The sequence below is a fragment of the Podarcis cretensis genome, assembly GCF_951804945.1.
Source record: "Podarcis cretensis genome assembly, chromosome: 10".
NCBI lineage: Eukaryota > Metazoa > Chordata > Lepidosauria > Squamata > Lacertidae > Podarcis > Podarcis cretensis.
The window spans coordinates 52,082,237-52,100,925 of NC_137179.1; the positions used below are offsets into that span (position 1 = coordinate 52,082,237).

The 18,689-nt window shown below is 40.0% G+C and overlaps 1 protein-coding gene across 9 annotated transcripts in view; it reads right to left on the reverse strand.

The window, feature by feature from the left end:
• CNTN1 (contactin 1) overlaps window positions 1–18,689 on the reverse strand; it is a 185,221-nt gene that overhangs the window by 77,332 nt on the left and 89,200 nt on the right. The window contains exon 1 of one of the 9 annotated variants that reach the window (XM_079994127.1): window positions 16,721–17,127. The exons of the other annotated variants lie outside the window; for them this stretch is intronic. The gene's annotated coding sequence lies outside the window, so the exon portion shown is untranslated. Of the gene's footprint in view, window positions 1–16,720; window positions 17,128–18,689 lie in introns of those variants that run through there. 9 annotated transcript variants of the gene reach the window in all.

Genomic DNA, 18,689 nt, shown 5'->3' on the forward strand with positions numbered 1-18,689 from the left:
GCCGAGGTTGAGGAAGCCTGAATTAGATATTCCTTTAGCCTTTAATTATGCAAAGCAAAGCAATGGAATGTCAGGATCCCTTCCAGTTCTTTTTGTTATAAAATGGCTCAGCTTATCTGTTAGTGAACTGTTCTACTCTGGCCTGTGCTTTTGCAACACTTTAGGATTACATTTGTTAAACTATGGATAGTTTTGTAGGGGATCCTGCCTAGGGCAAAGGACTGGACTTAATGGCTTTCTGGACCCGAGTGTACTGTTTGCTTAGTCCATTTGACTTCCAGAATACAAAGACAACTACATGCTTTAAGCATGTTTTGAATCCAGTCAGTGGAGTGTACAAATTATCCTTGCAAGTCTGAAAAGCAAAGATGCAACAAAAAGAGCAATGACTGCAGAGCATTGTCCCAGGATAGTTCTTATGTAAACTTAGTGGCCACTGGATGTCACTGTAGCAAAGAAAGTATGCTTCAACACACACACACACACACACACTTACTATGCTGAAAAGATTCAAATAGCAAAGTTCCTGCTTTACTGCATTTCTTAAAAGTGTGTGTGTGTGGGGGGGGGGGATGTTCTAAGTTTCACCTTCGGATGCAATTTTTTAAAGAATTTTTAGTTCATATTTCCCATTTCCTCTCCCTTTGGGCACTGGATGCAGGGGAAATTGGTTTCACAGGAGAAAATTGGTGGGGTTCCAGTATGGTTAATGTTGCCATCTCAAATTGGCTGTAGATAATTTATTACCTTCCACACATATGTCTCAAGGGGTGTATAAGAGACTACACTTTAAAATAGCACAGAAAACAACAACAACAAACTGAAATCTAAGTGCTGTAAGATTAAGAACAGTGCCAATATATTGGGTCTAAAATACAAATAAGTAGCTATATTACAACTGCAACTTTAGATTTAATATTGTTTTCTGAATTCTCTTTGCCCAATAAGTAATCCTAATCTAAAGCATTCAAAGTACTGAGATGAATTTATGTTCTAGTTCACAACAAGTTGGAAAATAGGGGTGTTGGGTTCCTATCGAGGATATTCAGCAAGCTAACATGACAGTGATGTGGGATTGAGGATTGGAGTGATCATTTTGTGATATTATGGCTGCGGACAAAACTGTATGGTAACTTTTGAGTAAATACTCTTTTAAAAAAGAAAGAAAAGAAAATAGGGGTGTCAGAAGTACTTAAATACAGCTATTTGTAGTTATAGATAATTCAGGACTTTGTGATGGTCTACAAGGCAGTCTTTGAACAGCAAAGAGCTCTCTCTAAGGTAGGGAGACAGATGCTTCTCCCAACTGACAGTACTTTTTTCATTTTTGTGTGTGTGTGATGTGGAAAAAAAATTAATTTCTTTCTTTGTTAAGCACAATATCATGTCCAGTCACTTCACGTTGTACAGCATGTGTGAGACAGAGTGGTAGAGAAGTACAATGGAAGGGCAAAACGTTAATATTTATCCGTAAGGCTATAATGCTATTTTGTAATCATACTTGCAAGCGGATAAGCTATTCGTCATCTTTGTGACATAATGTGCGTTAAATAACCAGAGATTAAAATCCAGGATATTTTGGTAAATATGTTCCTTGACTCTTATAATGCATTTAGTAACAGTAAACACTATATCAAAAGACAACTACATTTCACTGTCTTTAAACTTCACAATTTAAAGATGAGGCCACAAGCTTCGTTTTACATTAACCTGTGAATAACACTATTCTCATTTGTACTGATGGACTAAGTGGTCATAAAAGGGAGTAGAAACTGAGAATTTGAGTTACGGTTCTGTGCACTATAACTGGAAATTGAGTCTCAGTGCAATCAGTGTGATGTAAAGCAAGTGTGTTCATGGTCAGTGTGCTACTTACAATTTACAGCAGGGATGGGGAACTCCTGGAAGTTGTGATTTTAACTCCCATCAGCCCCAGCTACCATGACCAATGGTCACGTATGACGGGCACTATAGTCTAGCCATACCTGGGGGAAGTGTTATTTTTCTGGAAAAAGAGGTGCCGGAACTCACCATGAATGCCTCCCTTGTTCTCTTATAATGGCAATGTCGCCCACATGAGAGGTGCTGGAACTGAGTTCCGGTGAGTTCCGGCTGAAAAAAGCTCTGTCATAATTCTCCCATCCCTAATGTACAGACAGACAGTTCAATGTGGGGTTCAGTGTTTCATGTTGCATATTCAGTCAATAGTTTTATATCCCTCCCATCCTTGAATAAGGGCTTGCAACAATATTATGCAAAAAAACTATCACTGCAATAAATTGTTAGTATAGTGGTACCTTGGGTTAAGAACTTGATTCGTTCTGGAGGTCTGTTCTTAACCTGAAATTGTTCTTAACCTGAGGTACCACTTTAGCTAATGGGGCCTCCCACTGCCGCCGTGCCGCCACTGCACAATTTCTGTTCTCATCCTGAGGCAAAGTTCTTAACCTGAGGTACTATTTCTGGGTTAGCGAAGACTGTAACCTGAAGCGTCTGTAACCCAAGGTACCACTGCAGTAGTAGTAGTAGTAGTAGTAGTAGTAGACGACAACCGATGAGAGTTACAAAATCATTGTAATAATGTGGTAAACAATAGTCATGTCTCATTTCCTTGAGGGTTCTGGATAAATTATTTTTTCTCTCCTATGTTGCATTTTCCTGTTTGGAATGATCTTGTGGCCTGGTAGAGGGATTCAAGAACACAAACCTCTGGCCAATGGCAAGGAATCTAGTAAGGAAGCCTCTTGCATATGGTTAGGCCATATCAAGTCATGTGACAAGGCTTGGGAAAGCTTCTGTGCCAGGCTTGCTTTGTAGCTCTGGGTGACAGAACAGAGTAAGCTTACCGCCATACGTTGACAAAACTGACAGCTTCGCTTTGTGTTCCAGTTTCGCTTTACCTTCCTGACACCTTACCAACTTGGTAGATTTTCTTACTCATAGCTGAAGTTTTAAAATGCAGTACATGTCAATTGTCTGCCTTCCAGTTGCTAATGCAGCAAATCACAAGAGACACTATCTGAGCAATTACCAGCACCTATTTACAGTGGTACTTCGGGTTAAGAACTTAATTTGTTCTGGAGGTCCGTTCTTAACCTGCAGCTGTTCTTAACCTGAGGTACCACTTTAGCTAATGGTGCCTCCCGCTGCCGCCACACAATTTCTGTTCTCATCCTGAAGCAAAGTTCTTAACCTGAGGTACTATTTCTGGGTTAGCGGAGTCTGTAACCTGAAGCGTCTGTAACCTGAAGTGTCTGTAACCCGAGGTATCACTGTATAGTCATATGAAACTGTAAAAAAAAGCAATGAAGAAATGGTGGTGCTTCAACCACCACAAGTATATATAGAAATCCCCACTTTGTTCACAATGGGACCTTTTGCAGACATGACATCTTGAAGCCATCTCTACAACACTGAACCCCTGAGTCAGATTTACAAAACAGAAAAGTACTATCCAAAACATTATCCTTCAGATTGCACCTTCTGCGTTAGCTAGCAGGCTGCATGCAAAAACTCCATTAAGTACAAAGTTGCAAGATAAAAGTTTCTTCACAATGAGTACACACTGTGAAGTGACTGCATAAACTGATGAAACTAAGATTTGGTCCTGTACAGTATCAGGATGAGAGACCACTAGCAAAAGATGTGCAAGTTGTTCTGTACCTCCCAGAGGAGAGTATGCTATACTATAACAAATAGTTATAATCATTTATCCAAATAGTTTTTGTTTTCCAAAAGATCCCAGTCATGCAAAGTTTAGCTTGAGGCTTTAACAGTGCTTCACCACACTGAATTTTTGGTCTGACTCAGCTATGCATGCCTTTAGTCTATGTAGTATTCCAGAGGGCTGCTGATAGAGGGGCAATGCCCACAAAAAAGGAGAAAAGGATGTGTTGTGAAGAAATTAAATGAAAAACATAAAAAATATTATTTGAGTTGATGAACTTGAATGCAATTCAACTGTAAGAGGTAAGCAATCACATATTGCCCTGCTTATTACTGTTTATTTTCTACTAGCTATTCATTGTCCTATTATCATAATCTAAATGTGTTTCTCTGCCATAAAGTAATGCTGTTATTGATGCTTAATAAAGTTTAAATGCTGTGTAAATTTGTTTTCCAGTGGCAACATAGATAGGTTACACAACCTTTCATTCACATGACCTTTCATTCAGAAGACCTGGTGACAACCTGAAATTGTTGCCTGCATTGGCTCGCTATCTTTGCCATGCATAGGATCCAACTACAGTGGAACCTTGGTTTTTGAATGCCTTGGTAATCAAACATTTCAGCTCCCAAACAACAAAAACCCTGGAAGTAAGTGTTTTCATACGTTTTTCAGAAGCCGTATGTCTAATGCAGTTCTTGGCTATTGTTTCCAGGGCACCTGTGCCAATCGGAAGCTACCAGTATGCCTTGGTTTTTTAACGTTTCAGAAGTCGAATGGACTTCTGGCACAGATTACATTCAAGAACCAAGGTACCACTGTATTATTGTTTTGAATAGCATTACGTTGTCTTACATAATTTCAGAGGGATCCAGAAGAAATTCTTTCTCATCTACATCCTTTTATGACCTGGATTAATTGGAAAGGTCCACTGTGTGGGCCAGACTACTACTGGGAGAAAGAAAAACATTCTTTGACAGAACCATTATTTTATATATAAAAAACTACCAAAGTCACATGGGGCCCCAAACACATGGAAACTGTTCCCATGCCACTTTAGTTTACAAGTGAACTGGTTTGTCATTTACCATATTTTTTTAGTAAAACATGACTCTGATTAATATGCTGCTACCTCATCAACAACAGAATTCTAGTTTTAGATACAAAGTACATACATTTATTTCCCTGCCTACTCATTAGGTTTTTCCACCTTTCTTTTTTAAAGAACAAAACTAAAACATGCCAGCAATGTTTAGGTTTGCTTCACATTATGAAGAGAATTTCTGTGTGAGGTAAGCCTCAGGGGACTACTGACTTCAGTCTCAGTGATAGGTGCAGCCAAATGTGTAATGTACCACAAAGCAGCTTATGTGCTGTATTTTCACAAAAGACAGAAGCTGGTATGTAAAGTCAGTTTTGATAGGCAATTTCTTAGAAAGAATTACTCTGGACAAGCAGAAAACATAAACAGAATATTCTAGCCAGAGCCAGTCTACAGATGAGGTGGGTTGGAGCAGCCACCTCAGGTGGCGGAAATGCAAGAGTTGGCTCCCACTCCCATCCCACTGCTTCTGCCACCACCAAAGGAGCTCCACTTTGCCACTGGTCTCTCCCCGCCCCTAGGGGCCGAGGGAAACCAGGACCAAAGTTATTTGAAATGCCCCTGTCAGGTGCTGGTGTTGTTGCTCGAGAGCAAACAGGCAAGACCCCAACCTGTCTTTCCAGACTTTATTATCTGTACTGTTAAGTTGTGGGTGAACATATCAGACGACACAGAGATTCTTCAAACAGCTCATCTTTATTCAGAGGCCACAACAGAACTGAACTGAAGGGATCATTCAGCCTGCTTATATAGAGCTCCAGTACAACGTTACTGTAGCAACTTTCTAAAACTATCCAATCACTGAACATCACTTTCGATCCTTCATTTGCATAACTATCTACAGTATCCATCCAATCACTGAACGTCACTTTTGATCCTTCATTTGCATAACTATCTACAGTATCCCCCTGCTGGCCCAGGGTGAGAACTGCAGTACATAACATGTACAAACTATTTACAGTGCAGAGCGTCGCAAGTCCATGTCTGCTCAGTCACTAGCAGAATCTGGGAGTGGGCGGTCCTTATACCTTCCACAGCATAACAGCCGTGTGACCCCCATCCTTCTCCTCCTCTCTCTGCGCCCAAACCTACTGCGCAGAGTGGGCGCTGGCAAAGGGGGACTTGCCTCCCCTCCGCTTTGCTCAGGCTCAGTGTTGAGGCTCTCCCTAGCATCTTCTGATCCCTGCACCCCCTCCCCACTGGAAGTGGGGCTTCCCTTCTCGCCAGAGGAAGAACTGCTTTGCAAGATCTTCGGAGGCTCCCTGTAACACAACTGCCCTTCCACCTCTCGCCTCTGAGCTGATGGCAGTTCCCTGACAGCCCCCTTCTCACTGAGTTTGGATTCCCTTGAAGTAAAGCCATTGCAGAGCCTCACATGCCCCCATTGCAGGAGCGGCAGTAGGACATTTTGCCTCAGGTGCAAAAAATGTCTTGAACCGCCCCAGATCCTAGTCTCACCTTATATTATTTATTCCCTTAACACATTCTCTTAAAACAGGGTGTACTATTTAGACTTCCGGGTTAGCGCCTCCGGCAATGGCGGAGCTCCTCTGATTGGGAGGAACCGGCTCCGTGAAAAACAGGGTCTGACCGCCACGGCGACGGCAGAGACCCTTAGAAATCACAGATGGAAGAAGTCTGTGAACCTGGGATTCGGCTGGCACCTTTAGCGCCCCCTACTCGCGGGGAGACCCGGTATCGGGAATCCGGAGCAACATGGGGTGAGAGGCGCGGTGCTTTGAATCGACCGCTTATTTCATGGAGTGAAGCTGCATTGCTGCTGTTGGAGAGCGCTGACTTTTTTCCTGTGGACAATTGGATTTTAAACAACAACCCGTGAGTAGAACGGGAAATTAAGCTTTTAAATAATTTAATTTGGCACCGAACGGGGAAGGTTTAAACAGGAAGTCCACCTTCCCTTTCTGTAAATAGACTGAAGCAAAGTAGTTATTAACTAAGGTTTTGGAAAGTCTTACGTAAAGGATTAAAACTCCACTGATTGAAACCATTGACCAAGTGAACTTGCAGGAGAAGGTGGAAAATTAAAAATTGAAGCATCACGTCTCTGAACCTGGGAACGGTTTGCAAAAAGTCCATCGACGGTAAACAGGACAAATTTGACAGCTAGCTTTAACTTGACAGCTAGCTTTAATTTGACAGCTAGCTTTAAAAGAAAGACATTGTTTCTATTGTCTGCTTCTGCACTTAAAAAGAAGAAAAAGTAACTGGAAACTGTTACTAATTTACTTTTGGAATTGTGCTTGAAAGGACTGATACAAATTGAGACTGTTTTCCTCTAGAGGGAGTTTTGGGACATTGTTACAAGAGTGCAGCTGGGAAATTGGTCTTAAGATAAAGACTGTGAGAAACTAGTTCTGACCTTGAACATCTTAAGAATGTTGGCAAAGGAAGAAGTAGCGTCTGTTTTGAATAGGACAATCTATCTGCTGGGAAAGCTGCATAAACAGATAGATGTCATGGCTACTAATATTGATATCTTGGGAATAAAAGTGGGCATCAGCATAGAAGTCGACAAGAACCCGGCACAAGAATCTTTCTTAACTGAACAAATTGATGAATTAGAGAAGGAGAAAGTTGCTGTTGTTGAATATAAAGCAAAACATGGGGGAGCCTTTTTTTTGTTTCTTGTCTGTTTTCCATTTTTTAGCTTTTTTCCTTGATGTGACTTGTTTTTATGTTTTGCTTTCTTTTTTGGTTTAATTGGGTGTTTTTCTGTTGTTATTTTTTTATTACTTATGTAACCTTTAAAATTTTAATAAAAATCTTAAAAACAAAACAAAACAGGGCGTACTATTGGTTCCCTAAGACATAAAAACCAAGTACAGTAACCCGCAAAACCACAACGGTAACTTTACAAAATAAAAAAAAACAAAAATATTTTAAAGTTAATAAAGTGTCAATATTGGAGATCTAAAATGCAAAGGCACTGGCATTTTTAATTATGAGTACAATCTTCAATCTGTTTAAATTGATAGGCTAATGAACTAAAGCCTTAGTTGATTAAAACTGGTGGTAGCCATTTTTAACTGGTAAAAGGGAAAGTGGAAAGACTGCTTGATAAGGGCATATGCTTTATTATTCTGTGCAGTGTATCAGAAAATGAGAAAAGATTGCACTCTCATCTAACAATGAACAGTAACAAATCTGACATTTCATGCTTCTTGAAATATTCTCAGAAAAGCACCTACACTGAGGTTTTGATAATATGCAAATTCATTTAAATTAGTTAAAGCAACTGATTAAGTCTGTCATCAAATCAGTCAGGAATCTTCTTATCAATGTGTGTTTTTTTCATGTCTTGAAATAATTTCTACTGTCTCTTTCTTGGGCTATTATTATTTCAACAGCTTTACATCAGTACGTGCTATTTTTAAAAATCAAACTCCACTCTTAGCATCACAATAATTACACTAAATTCCAATAGCTTCTGATTAAAATCAGATTTCCATGCAGTAGAGTTTTTTGAGGTACAGATAACTGTTTATGCCATCATGACAATTTAATGCCACATTTCCTCTTTGGAGAAAAATGAAGTGTTAGTAGATCAAACCACATTATTATCTGCTCTAGTAAAGCCTGTAGAATGGAAACAAAAATGAGACATGGATTCCTGTAAAGCATCTGAGTTGTGCTGAGACTTACAGGAAGAGAAGGCCACCAGAATTGTAATTAAATTAGGCTCTGATTTTAATAGCTAAACATACATGGAGTTGTTATACAAGCACAGTCTAAACATATAGCTTCCCTTTTTCTGACTGCCTTCCATTTTTAGCCACATTCACACTTAATGCTAAATCATCATTTAACACTCTATGCACAACTTAGGAAGATCTGAAGCAAAGTCTCAGGGTCTTGTGGTCTGTGCTCTCACATGGCCAGACTCTACCAGTGCTTAGTTCACTTTTTGCTGGAAGAGAAGGTACAACTACTTGAGGCCTGCCTCTTCACACGTAACTTGAAGTTAAGGATAAACGCCACTGGGTGACAGAGGAAAGAAGCGACTGCCTGTGTCTTCACCCAAAAGGAAAGCTGTGCCTAACCTGGTCGAAATAGAAGAAATGACGTAAGAAGGGAGCTGCAGCCCAAGATAGGAAAAGAGCTGGTAAGGGAACACCTAGCTACTTTAAATGAATTCAGATATCCAGGGCCTGATAAGCTGTACCAAGGGTACTAAAGGAGCTTGCAGATGTAATCTCAAAACCTCTTTATGCTTCCGTTCAGCTATCCAACCATGGATCCAAGAACTCTTTCTGAGTTAGTGCTGCCAGTCCAGACCTCGTGTGGTGGATCCACCGCTTACCACCAATTAATAGTGTGGTGGACTCACCCCACTAACTGGCCCCAATTGTGTGTTTTGATTTCCAAGCTAATGGAAAAATTATTCTTACGGTACTAACCTTACTCTTCTGGAAAGCATATTGGTCAAAAAAAGAGCATGAGACATACAGAATGCAAATTTGCTTCTTATAACAGTTTTTACACTCTGAAAATCCAAACAATATCTTCAAGAACATGAAAAGTCAGCATTAAACAGCAACTAGTAAACTCCTTACTGGCCTTGGCCCCATTCTGGACAGTTCCTGATTATTACAAATCTGAGATAACCCAGAAATGTTATATACTTACAGTGCTATAGGGATCAAGTAAAAGTAGCCTTTGTCAGGTGTATGAGATTGCAACAGATGCTGCATGAAGAAAATATTGTGAAAAGTCACCTTGAAAAGCACTGAAACACAGCATTTATCTTCAGGAGGGAGGGAGGGTAAATGAGGGAACGAGATGACGTTTGCTGCACACAGAGAGGAATGGTTGGAAGAATGTTCTTTTTATGCTTGTCTCTATTTTTAAACCCATATTGCCATTTTTAACTCACCCACCTTTAGGGTGGGTGAGCAGGTTTTAGCAGGCTTTTACTTTACTTATTTAAATTGGCACATGCAACAGATTAGTCCACATTCGGTCACCGAAAATCAGCAACTCCAGGTCAGAGATTGAAGGTTAATTTATTTGTGTCAATCCTGAAGATATCAGCACGAGAAAAGTTAAAAGAAAGGGCACCCTAGCTTAATTGCTCTAGTCTAAGTTAACACTTTATGCTTCTAATTTTTCTCACATTGGTTTTGGGAGCAGCTCTGACTCTGACGACCGTAATCTTGATTTTTCAGCTCAGGCTTGATACCAGTTTGTCAACAGATTATTTCTGGTTGCCATCATCATTCAGATAGGCTCTCCCTACAGAAATAGTAAGAAAAGGATTTTCTTTGCCATATGGACTAGTATTATCTCAGACACCCCTACCCTTCCCTTCAATGCAAAGTGCAGGAATGCTAATTAAACACTCCAGGTGTAAATTAATGCACCCTTGATGTTTTATTTTAACATTTTCGCTCAGGCATAAAATAACGAACCACGTTTTCTTCATTCAGAAGAATCAAGACTTTCAATCTAATTCCTATGCAAATGTGATATTGCATTGGAATGAGGCCTTCACCATTTCTAAATTCTGAAACATGAATATTCTGAATACTCAGAGTTGCATCTGAACTACCTTCGTTGCTACATCCCCAAATGAATAGCTTATTTGGGAAATGCCTGCAGGTGCAACTGCCTAATCTCCACAAGTTTTAATTTTTGGCTATATTGCAGGCTCCTCTTGTGAAATGCAGCATCACAGCATGAACATTCCACTTTTAGCAATACTAATGAACTGTAAAAAAACCCCACATACATAATACATACAATTATATGCAAGGGATTAAGGCATGAATTCTTGCTTAGTATTCATTACATATAATGAGGTAGCCTTAAATAATCTAAGATTAATTTACCCCATGCAAGCCCTATTTCCAAAGAAAAGTAGCACATGATCATTATAAAAACCAAGAGCATTTCATTACATTCTGAGCATAGTAACCGGACACAATTAAAATTGTGTTATCTGATTTAAGGTAGGAAATTAAATGCACTTCGAAGATTAGACCGCTGTGTATTGCATAGCTGTGTTGCAGTGTTTGAGCAGAGGTATAATATGAGCTGTATAGACACCAGGACTCCTAGATGGTGTTTGGCAGGATGGTTGGGAAGGGAAAATAAAGTTAGCATTCAGGGCTGTTTAGGGAAGCTTTTTAATGTTTAATGCTGTACTGTGTTTTTAATATTCGGTTGGGAGCCGCCCGGAGTGGCTGGAGAAACCCAGCCTGATGGGCAGGGTATAAATAATAAATTATCATTATCATTATCATTATAGTTTCAGGCCAGTTTTATTTATTTGATTTTTAAACCTACTAGTCACTCTTCATCCAAAGCGTCTATAAGCAACTTACATGGGGGAGAATATATACGTAAATATAGTACCATAGGGTGAGGGGAAAGTTACATACAACATCCATATTCTTTACAACCTATTGGAAAACAGAAACAAAAAAAAGCTTCCACATTATAGTGACAGAAAACATTAGCAGCACACTAACGATAAACAAAACAATACTCCCACCCACTAACCAGCAGATAAAAATAGAAACTCAACAGCAACACTCCCCTACCTAGCGCAAGAATCACTCGCACAGGCATGTTAACATTTATTTATTGCAGTATTCCTAAACCACCAAGTCATTGAAAAAATATAATGGCAGTGTACAATGTAAGCAGTAAAACATCATAAAAATGACCACCAGTGAATTAAACAATGTCCTTGTTTAACACCATAAGGGAGTTAAAAGAAAAGCACTATGTTTGTTTCAATATTATTTCCATCAAAGGAGTCCAATACTAGAAGAAGCTAAATTCCAGCTGTTGTTTCACTACAATTCCTATCATCCCTGACCAATAGAGATGTTGGCCGGAGATGATAAGAGCTGAAGCAATGGACATCTGTTTCCTTGTGCCTGCTTTATGAAATGGTCTGCCTCCCTCACAGTGGAGAACCTGGATCCAAGAGGAGATCTTGAGCCAGTAGCTCACTGCTCAGAATGATGTATTTAGTTATTTGTTTAAAATTTAATAAATAAATGTATGTTTCATTCTAACACTGTGCCTCATTGGCACTAGTATATCTAACAAAAATCTTGACAAAATCTGAATACCCAACAGAGATACAGAGTTGTTGTTTTTTGCATTAAAAAATTGCACCATTTTCTATCGTGATAATGAGCTTGCAGGCCTTGCTAACCTTCAAGCCCAGGAAAAGTGTCTCTTCACCCCCTGCAGATTTATCCACAATGGAGTGTCCTTAAAGTCCCATTTAGATACTTCATTTTTGTTCTGACTTGTAGCAGCCAGCTGGTCCAAAACCTGTTGGACTTGGGTCCACCATCTGCTGTTGATACTACATGACCACACTTCAACCAGTGTGATCAGCAGAGTATGCACGGCTCCAGCAGAATCTTCCAGCAGAATATCAGAGTTTTTCTGCTTTCCAGTAGTTTAAGTTCCCAGTTCAGAAAACTCCTTTCCTACTCAGTTCAGCTTAGAGTATAAAGCATTCATTGTCTCATGGCACAAGACAAGCAAAAACACACTAGGTACATAAACTTTAAGAGACACTGGTACATCATGAACTTATCTGCGATAATACAGTTCTTCTGGTCTTAGAAGTAAACCTTGTAAAGATACATGCAGCCTTGGCTTTGTATTTGCCTCTGCATATACACATATTCCTTAGAGAAAGGGAGGGCAGATGAGATGTTTAGCTAGCGTGCTATATCTAAACCAGGGGTCAGCAAACTTTTTCAGCAGGGGGCTGGTCCCCTGTCCCTCAGACGTGGGGGTGGGGCGGACAATATTTTGAAAAAAAATAAATGAACGAATTCCTATGCCCCACAAATAACCAATAGATGCATTTTAAATAAAAGGACACATTCTACTCATGTAAAAAAAACACATGATTCCCGGACTGTCCGTGGGCCGGATTTAGAAGGCGATTAGGCTGGATTCGCCCCCCGGGCCTTAGTTTGCCTACCCATGCTCTAAACATAATCGAGATGTGGGGTGTGGGCTGCTCAAGGCATGGACAAGCACTTTCTCCCCCAAATTAAACCAACAATTTTGTGTATTGCTTATCACTTTTTTCTTTCTTCTATTCCTGAAATAGTCTCTGGTTACTCTGCTTCAGTCTGGCAGCAAAAAGGATTACAGGCACACAACATCACCAAGAAATGGGGAATGTATGTTCAGATGGTTTCTGAATTTGTCTTAGTCAGGGGGAAATCTGGTCATCCATTGCACACAGCTGGTATCTGCTCAGGCCTTTCCTACCGACATATTTTCAGTTATGTCCATTGTGTTGGCCAAGTAGCTTTCAATATGGCCCCAATTTCCCACATGTCATTTCCTGATAGGCTGCTAGGAAAGTTTTAAATATGGGCCGTCCTTTAGCTATTACCTATGGTTTATATTGGGACGCAGGTGGCGCTGTGGGTTAAAGCCTCAGCGCCTAGGACTTGCCGATCGAAAGGTTGGCGGTTCGAATCCCTGCGGCGGGGTGCGCTCCCGCTGCTCGGTCCCAGCGCCTGCCAACCTAGCAGTTCGAAAGCACCTCCGGGTGCAAGTAGATAAATAGGGACCGCTTACCAGCGGGAAGGTAAACGGCGTTTCCGTGTGCGGCTCTGGCTCGCCAGAGCAGCGATGTCACGCTGGCCACGTGACCCGGAAGTGTCTCCGGACAGCGCTGGCCCCTGGCCTCTTAAGTGAGATGGGCGCACAACCCCAGAGTCTGTCAAGACTGGCCCGTATGGGCAGGGGTACCTTTACCTTTACCTTTATGGTTTATATTACCTCCCCTTCGAAAACACTGTAGAAAATAAAACTGCATTATGACCCAGAACTGTCAGTTTTTTGCCCCAAATGCAAGTCTGTGGGGGGAAGGATGACAAAAGCAGCAAACAGTTTAACTAATATGTTCCCCTTTATTTACTATTATTGTGTCAGCACTGTGTAGTCATGTTACTTTAGTTTGCCCAACAGGATGACGTCTTTTCACTTAACATTTGAATATAACACAGCCAGGGGAGTGTTAGAAACCACCACTTTTAATTTAAGATACTATTTAAGCTGGTGAGAATTTCTTGGGCTTACCTTCTTCCACACATTTCTCCCCTACTTCCTTTCTCTGTAAACAATTCTCATTTCACTGCAAGAGCTGCTGAATAATATATTGCCAGCAGGCAAGCAAGCATTGCCTGAAATGATCTCAGTGACTCAGCATAGAAGAGGCCTTCAAAACACAAGCAAGTAATTCTTTTTCACAAAAGCTGCATGTCACCAACCTCTCAAGTGGCTCAAAAACCCAATGTGGAAAAGAGACAAATGAACACATTATCTAAAGGTTATATTCATCAATATGGCCAAGTTGCGATATTAATTAAAGCAAGGCAGAACAAGTCCCAGACTTGGGTTCTCTTAAAGAATCCTGACTGCAACTACCATAAAGCCATTGCTCTGTTTATTAGGGACTATGTAGGGCATAACATGATGTGAAATATTCATTTTTATGGAAAAATTCTCCATAAAACATAGTGATTAATTAAAAAATTATAATCTGTATTTCTACAGATCTATATGCAGCTTACCCCTGGGAACTTCTTAATGTCACAGCATAGCTTTAGAACATGTGAATTAAAAGAAGAGAGAGCTCCAGAGCATGTGCAACAAAGTGTAGGAGATGACTCAACCAGGAATCAGAGTTTTGATCAGAAGAAGGTGGAGGTAGAGGAGAAAGGCTGTAGCTCTGCTATCTTTTCAATGGGAGAAGAGCTCTACTTGGCAAGAAACTTCATATTGGGGGCGGGGAGAAGATCTGTCAAAGATAAACCCAAAGATCTGTGCAGAAGAGTGGACAGCAGCATTGCTGTTAATAGAAAATGCTCAACGTTGAACATACAGTACTGGGTTTGAGGCAGCGGTGAAATATGAGACAAGTAGTTGGATACGTAGAACTGGATAAGGGGAGGATTTGGGGGTTGAAAGGCAGAACCAAATGTCATTAGCATATAGGCAACACTGAAAGCCATGGGATCTGACTATTATTATTATTTATTAAATTAGACTTCAGTCTTAAATTAGACTTCAGGCGGTTCACAATTTAAAATTGATAAGGTCACCCTGTGGCAATGTGTAGAGGCAAAGCAAGAGAGAGATGATCAACATTCCCCTATGGCAGTGTTTCCCAACCTTGGGCCTCCAGCTGTTTTTGAACTACAATTCCCATCATCCCTGACCACTGGTCTTGCTAGCTAGGGATGATGGGAGTTGTAGTCCAAAAACAGCTGGAGGCCCAAGGTTGGGAAACACTGCCCTATGGAATCACTGAATAAGTGATCATACTGGCAGGAAGAGTATTAGTTAAGGACACAAATACTGAAATCTAGGGCATGAAAGCAATTGAGCAGGCAAGAGTCATCAGTTGTATCAAAGGTGGTAGAGAGGACAAGGACGATGGAGATACTTTTGGATAGATACATTTGGATGGGGAAATAGAGGTTCTTATGAATAACTTCCACTGGAGTGCAGAAGTAGAAACCATGTTGGATAAACTGGGAAAGAGAAAGTCAGTGGAGCAGAAATAATAAAAAAGCATCCTCCAGAAATTTGAAGGCAACAGGTAGAGGAGAAAACAGGCAAAAGTTGGAGCTGCAGGGTGATTTTTAATTTCTCAATGTATTTAAAGCTTTTTTTTTATTATGAGTGAAATAATGGTGCATTTGCATACATTTAGGGAAGAGCTAGATGAGAGTTTTGATTTATGATGTGGGTAGGAATAATAATGACACAGCTAATGCCAACCAGGAGATGGGATAAGACAAATTCTTATTTTGTTGCCACCACTTTGGGAGGTGACTATAAATTCTTAAATAAATATAATTTATTATTCAAACCTAATGACCAGGTATTTAGCAACAGTGTCAACAAACATCCCAGTAATTCAGATCACACAACAGAAAATACACAAATTTATTAGTTGTCATAATAGCCTTTTTTTAAAAAACTAACTACATGTCAAGATAGGTAACATTTCCATCTTTTAAATGGTAAATACATATTTATATGCATGATGGATTATTGAGTACTGAAATATCAGTCTAGGTCATTCCCTTGCTAATCCTACAAATTCAATAATATATAAATGAATGGTTTTGAAAAATACAGCTGCCTTTTAATAGTTGTTATAAAGAGCAATATAAATGGATATATGAATTATTCCCATCTACTAGCAACACATCACATCACTGTGTTATAATTATCATATGTGCTATTGTCATGCAATACTGTAGCAGACAATTTCATACCTATTTCATATTTCTTCCAAAGAATGCAAAGAATCCACCAGAAAGAGATATATCATGCTTTAAAATCATCAGTCAAAGCTATTTATTCTGAACCAGTTCAAACATATGCATTCCTTTCATGCTATTCTGTTCAGACTTTTAGCCAGTTCGAACATCATTGCAAGCCATTTTGACAGCAGATTCTCAGAGCTCACCTAGTGTCTACACTAAAAGCATAAAATACAGCAGGACAGGCACTGCTACTGAAATCATGATATGCCAATGTCATTATGCTGCATGGGCTGGTAATGAGTAGATCATTTTTCCCTATTGATTTTGCTCTACAGGACTGCCCCTCCCCATGATACATTCATCAACAGCAAACACAGACGACCATAAACACATATTTTAGAAAGAAAGAGGCAGCTTGCCACACTGCAGTCACTATTCAGAAGCCTATAGCATAATAAGCCATTTTCAGAAAGTAACTCAGTCCTTCACATTCACAAACAATAGCTGTCTGAAAAACCTGACTCTGCATTCTGATACAGAGATCTGATCTGAAAGAGCGTTGCAAACCCTGCCTCACCACAAGCCAGTATCGGCACATTCTACCTTTCTAAATTGTCATATTTTGTAGGGATATAAACATATATATGTATATATTACCTTAGATGAAGACTTCCCTTTTGCCTTTTTGTCCATCACAAGTATCTCAAGTTTATATTTTTAAACGCACACACAAGGGTTGCACCAATAAACTTCAAGCATCCTCTCCTGCGGCAGAAAGCATATTAAAAAGAGAGAGGGAGAGAGAGAGGAGATTTCAAGCTGTGACCTCAGAGCAAAGAACAGCCGTTATCTCTCCGCCAACCTTCTGTAGAAAACAGACGAGACAGCAGGGAAACTGGCTTTCTTGATGGCTGCAACACTTTCAAATCAAGCATTCTGCACACTGTAAGCTCAAGGATTTATATCTTCTTAAACAGGCCGGTCCCACATAGCCTTGCCCTGTGCTCCTGGCAATATGAAGCATTTCACTGCAGTCACTTTCTGGAAAAAGATCATCCCATCATGTTGAGATCTTTGCCTCTTAGCACAGAGACTAAAACAATGGGCACAATATGCATAATACGCTCACTAAAATATCCGGTGCACTTCCTGCAGGCAGCATTGCAGCCAGTAATGGGAATATATTGATCAGCTCACTAAAATAATCAAGATGAGGCACTGACTCACTGCAGCAAACAGTTGTTCCACCCAGACTCAGATGCAGATCCAGTTTTCTATCCCTACAGCATCCTTATGGAAATGAGAGGCCAACATGCATGGAATAGTATATTTATATTTTCGCCTCACCATCTGGGATCTATTACTCTCTCTTCTGTAGGAAAAAATGCTGATCAACTGCTTTCTGCTGCTCCCACTTTGTTTATTCCAAGTACTGACTAGCTGTTCACTCTAAACTACACAAGATATACATATGATTCAATTAATGAAAGCCTCACAGTTTAACATGATGTGTTAAGGGCTTTCCATGTTCACTCATGCTTCAGAATTACAGTTGTTAAGGGCCATGACCATAATAGAAGCATTATGCAGGCAATATAAGTATGGCATAGTTGGTATGGAATATGTATTGGTATGGTATGTTGTTAGATCCAACTTTTCTGCTGAGAGATGGACCTAAATCCCAAATTTGTTCAGTCACTGAACAGCCACATAATATTAACAGAAGCTATCATTTCTAACTATAGGCTAGAGAATCACCTCCTCTCCTCCATGTTTCTGATCATAAATATGGAATGCAATTCATCCAACTCACCCTTAACATAGGCCAAAGACTATGGCCCTATAATTCCCTTGTACAGCATAGCAGCCTCCAGGAATCACAAAACATAGTCATAAACTTCAAGCTATATTTTGTTTTCTACTTCAAACCTGTCAGGAATACTTCACGGTAATGAGTTGCCCTTTCACTGAATACTTTGAAAACCACCTTAAACTATTCCTTTTCCCATCAGACTGACAGTAACTAGTGAAAGATCAGTCGTATTTTATCCCCCTTTTGTTTCTAAATATTCCACTCCCAGCAATTCACCTTGAAAGAGAACAGAATATCATAGCCCTTACATATATTCATTTGGGGTAGATTATAGTTTTAGCTAGGAATATAAGAGTGTATATACTTTGTAAAACATGGTTTGTAATGGTGTTTCATGTATTTCTGAAAAACCACCAGATCATCATCATGAGACTGATCATTATGCAGGACGATGAAGGAACTTATTTCTCTTCCAGTTCAGTTCAACCGACTACTAAAATGAGTGGTATGAAAAAGAGAACAACTACCATATATTATTGGGAACGCAGGAAGCTGTTCAGAATTGTCTACACTGACAGCTTTCCAAGATTTCAGGCTGGGTTCTCTGTCAGTTTTACCTGAAGATGTTGGGGATTGAACCAAGACCCTTTGGCACGCCAAGCAGATACCACACTGAGCTATCACCCATCCTTTTACAAGTAAGAATGGCAAGAGTATGGTAAGAATAGAGGTGGTATGGAGGGAACAATCCATTGCACCTTCACACCAAACCCTCTTGATGGTAAACTTCAATGTCTCTATATAAACCTGGCA